The sequence below is a fragment of the Solanum verrucosum genome, unplaced genomic scaffold (assembly GCF_900185275.1).
Source record: "Solanum verrucosum unplaced genomic scaffold, falcon-dt-bn FXZP01000182.1, whole genome shotgun sequence".
NCBI classification, from domain to species: Eukaryota; Viridiplantae; Streptophyta; class Magnoliopsida; order Solanales; family Solanaceae; genus Solanum; species Solanum verrucosum.
In genome coordinates this window covers 7,064,961-7,069,942 of record NW_026020378.1, presented here as the reverse complement: position 1 = coordinate 7,069,942, position 4,982 = coordinate 7,064,961, and the positions used below count along the sequence as shown (strand labels likewise).

The window sequence follows — 4,982 nt, the reverse complement described above, 5'->3', positions numbered from 1 at the left end:
CTTTGAAAATCTACTAACAAAGTGTGTTGTTTAGCCTAGTATCGAAAAAAGTACTTTTTAATTTTTCCTACCCTCTTGGTCAAGGATTTAATCCCTTTGTCTCATGCATGACTTTATTTTGTATTTCACTTTGGATAAAAAAAATTGGACGATAACAACTTATATCACCAAGCAAATGCTATAGAATATTTTTCATATTTATTCGATGTGAATTTTAAATATTTTAAATTATAATGTTGAAATTATTATACACAAGTTTGTATTACTTTTATTTGATATGAATTTAAATTTGTGAAGCTTATTAATATAAATTTCTTTAGTGAAATTTAATTTGCTTTAACTATGTTATTTAGTAAAATTACTTACTATTTTGAAGGGTTGATGTAAATCAAATTTCACATTTATTATTAAAATAATAGTAATAATTTTGTAAGACTCTACAAATCAAATTATATATGTAAATATTAATCTCGACAATTTTAAAGTCACACACATTTAATTTTTTAGAATATTGAGATCATATTGTGAAGATTTAAAATGTCACAAACTGATCCTAAAAAATCTCCACAAATTCAAAAGTCATTTTGCGGGGTGCGTCGTGAAGGTTTACTAAAATCGCTACAAATATGCTCGTGGGAAGGATAATTATAGCATTTTTAAAAATCACCGCAATTTAATCTGTGGAATCCCTAAACCGTCATAAATTGACAACATAACCTCCATAAATTGAGCATTTTTTTTTTGCAGTGCCACAAACATTAAATCTTAGATTTTTCTCGAGATATATATTGATATTAAGGGTGTTCATGGTTCGATTTTCCCTAGAAGAAAACCAAACCAAGTAAGTCAATTTTTCAAATGTTGGAACCAAACTAGACCAGTTAAGTCGGATTTTCATCTCTTTGGTTTTTGTCGGTTTCTAACATAACCTACTAATTTCAATTGTTGGTTTGCTTTTCATGACTTGACACAAACTTTAAGAAAGTAATAAAGACTTTTAAATTATGTGGTATTAAATTAAAGATATATAGGATGTACCAAATTACTTTTTAATCTTGTGATATAAACATATAATATGGAAAGTTGAAATTAAATAGTTGTCAAAAGAGAAAAAGACATACTTTTTAAAATAGCGAGAGTACTTTTTAAGAAGAAAAAAATAAACATATATTTAACTAAACCATTCGCACAAGCTTTCACCTACGTGATCAGTGGCAAATCCAAAATTTTAAGGTCGTGGGTGCTCCCTTAACTTCCATTCACAAAATAGAATATAAATGTATGACTCGTAAAAAAGACAATTATATTTAAGCGCAATAGGCTAAGAAAGTAAGAAGAAAAGAACTAGTCTTTAAAATTCTAAAAATGCCTCCAAAGGGGATCGAACCGGGGGACAAAACAAAAACACGCACTAACCTTATATGAGTGTTCACTCTTTAATTTTATCACATTACTTGAGATTTCTATATAAATATAGTTAATTCGATATGAAATTAATGGATGCTCGAACACCTGGAAAACTCAACATAGATCCACCCGTATACGCGATAATAGGGAATTTGGCATAGAGATCCTTATCTAATTATATATATAGCATAAAAAATAATTACAAAACAAAAGGAAGAGACACAAAATCAAGACATCCAAGAAAAATAATTACAAAACAAACAAAACATGCATGGGTACATGAAAGAAACCTATGGAGGCCAATGTTCCCTCCTTGTGCCCAAACTTAAAACTAAACTCATGTAATCTCCATATCACACAAAAGAAAATTCAAACCAATGAAATAAATGCAGTCAATATGTTTGTAATAAGGCTAGTCTTTATTTTATTATGATATAGACACAATTAGTTCAAATTGTTTACGGGTGAAGAAAGTTTTAGTGACCTTCCAATTTTGGGATTATTTGTTGAAGTTGTATCCTAAATTCAATATTTTTACAAATTTATCGACTGCGACACAACTTCAAACACATGACACTGAAGTCACAAAATTTAATTTGAAGCTGAAAAATAGTAATAACATATGATTGAAGTGCACCTATTTTTGTGCGGACTTCAAGCGCACAGGCCACAGTGCATGCACAAAATTGGTAGCACTTTAGTCATGTGCATCTTAATTGCAGTCATTTTTTGATAGCTTTTTAAAAATAATTGAAAAATATCAAGTGTTAGAAACTGATTTTATAAGTAAATATAAAATATCCTTAAAGCTATTTACAAAAAATATAAATTCAAATATATGTGTTAAAGTTGTAAGTATGGCTGATCAACTAGTGACTTTTAGCGCTTATAAATATTTTTATTGTTACGAAACACGTAAATATAAAGAGAAAAAAAGTGACTATTAATTAGGTCGACCAACTTATAAACACCCTCTAATTAACATGAGAATATGGAAGGAGAGATAGAAATTTAAAATTTGTTCCTAAGGTGAAAATTGTCCAAAATCATGATACAATCAATGTGGAAAACTTTACACTCCCATTATTATGTAGTACTCCAACTATATATCTAGAGCATGCAACACCTATAATAGAAATGAGTTTCTCTAATATCATGTTTAAAAAATGAACCTTTGACTTAATTTAAATACGACAGATTTTAGCTTATGAGGTAAAAATAGTCCAAAATCATAAGTATATATATTTAAGGAGAGATTAACAACCTATATCATTTACTAAAATATAGATAACACTTGACAATATATATCATGTTGAGCAACATATATACATGGGAGATCACACCACTAGAAAACATGGAATTATTAGAGTCGGATAAACTTTAGTAGCTAAACAATAAAAATTTCATGCTAATCTCATTTAGCTACGAATTAGTGACGAATTACAAAAAGCATTCAACTGGCTAGAGGCTTTTTACCGACGAATCAGCTAGAGATTACCGATAAATTCCATAGCTAATTTCATATTTTCTCGTAGCGGAAGAGGAAGAAGATGGACTAACATGACAAAGAAGAGCTTGTCAAGTCGCCAAGGATACTTGCCACTCATTTTCGCAATACCATAAAAAGGATTTTAATTAATTTCCTTTTTACAAGGCATTGATGAAAGGCAAGTCATCCTTGGCTACTAAACAAATAGACTCTTCTAATTCATGTAAGGCCTCTCCTCCTAATTTACTTGGCCATATTTTTTTCTATGCTTAATTATTTTATGGACATATAATATGCTTCTTGGTTCAGTATTTATAGTTATGAAAATATTATTCTTGCTAAAATTCAAATGTTTGACCCTATAGCTAAATTATATTGTTCCTTTCATGAAATAATTTTGTTCTTCTCTTATCTACATAATGGTTCGAATATGTTCCTCTTAAGGATCAAGAAGAGCCCTTCTTTTCTTTGCATAGACATATATTCTTCATTTGAAAGATTAACATAGAATGTCAACTAAAATATATTCATATATTGTCTGATAGTGATATTATTTAGCAGTCAAAAATTTTAAAAAGAAAAAAAAAATCACTACTCAAAAATTAACGACGGACAATTTATGTAGTTAAACTGTAAAATTCATTGTTAATTTTATTTAACGGCGGATTATTGGTTAATTTTTTAAAAGGAATAAGGGTGGATATAAGTGGAAAGGAAACACTACGATAATCACAAACACTAAAAATTATGATAAAACTAAGATGTTTGAGAAGCGAAGAGTTTTTATTATAATTGATCCTAAAAGATCAATTACTTTATAATTACTATATGTTGTTAGTTGATACTTGTTGGTCTTTACTCATTAGCATTGATATTCAAGATAGGCATGATAATCCTAGAAGATTTTTCAATACAAAATAAAATAACTCCTGACTCCCTTTATATTATTTTAAAACAACCGTTAAATATATGGAAAAATATTGGAAAGAAATTAACTTGCTGAGAAACTCGTGGAAGATCAAAAAAATCTTTAAAATAAGTTCACCTATCTCACCACCTTTATACTATAGGTATGAAACTCACGTAATAGTGATAATATAGGGAAGGATTCTAACTTATTCACTCAAAAGAATTCCAGGTATAATGTCACTTTGAAACTCTTTGGAGGAGCTTTGAAGCGTGATTATATTCGCGTAACATGTCATATTCCTCTTGTGGGTAATTCAATATGAGTTTATCAGAGTTTAGGAAATTTTATGAGCACTCAAAAAATTAGGTATAAAACTCATAAAACGATGATAGATTAGAAGGAAACGAATAAAACATAAGAATTGAAAAAACAAAACAAAAAGCGTCAACAGCAGGATTCGAACCTGCGCAGGCAAAGCCCAACAGATTTCGAGTCTGTCTCCTTAACCACTCGGACATATTGACGCTGCTTGTGTAATCTTCCATCGTAAACTTATTTATATTTTATGTGCTCAACAATGAGTATCATATAAATAGCAATTGGACAGGTCATAGTGGGTTAAGACAACAATTGGGTCAAGACTCAACCCAATCCAAATTTGTTTTGGTCAAAATGGGTTAGGTAGTGGGTAACATTACGGGTCAAGATCCAACCCGACTCAATTTTTACTAAGCTTAATTGTTTTATTTGTTCTTTTAAAACTATTTTAATTAGTACCTAATAAAATTATTTTTTCCTTTATTATGGCTATATACAACATATCAAATTGAAAAAAACAAATTTTAAAAAAAAAATAACAAATTTTTTCATGAAATTTTTCATGAGTCAATTCTGGTTATATATTGATCCGCCCAAACTTAAACAAATTGAACGGGTTGAGTTTGATTTTGCCACCCCTAGTTTTACATCATTCTTTTACTTTTAACGGAAAACAGGGGGCAAAAAAGTACCGTTGAAAATTACTTTTAGTTATTGAAGTTATTTTTTTAGCACAATAAATTGTTTAGAGAGTTTAATATTTTATTAGGTTGATGAGATATTTTAGCCTTTTTGAATTGCAGATTTTCTGCACATTATGTGTTCAAATTGATTATTTATAGCTCTCTTTTATGCTAG

At 29.1% G+C, this 4,982-nt stretch overlaps 1 non-coding gene across 1 annotated transcript; it reads right to left on the bottom strand.

The window, feature by feature from the left end:
* Positions 1 to 4,248: 4,248 nt before the first annotated feature.
* Positions 4,249 to 4,330, bottom strand: TRNAS-CGA (transfer RNA serine (anticodon CGA)). The gene has a single exon. It is a non-coding gene; the product is annotated as a tRNA-Ser (tRNA).
* Positions 4,331 to 4,982: the final 652 nt, after the last annotated feature.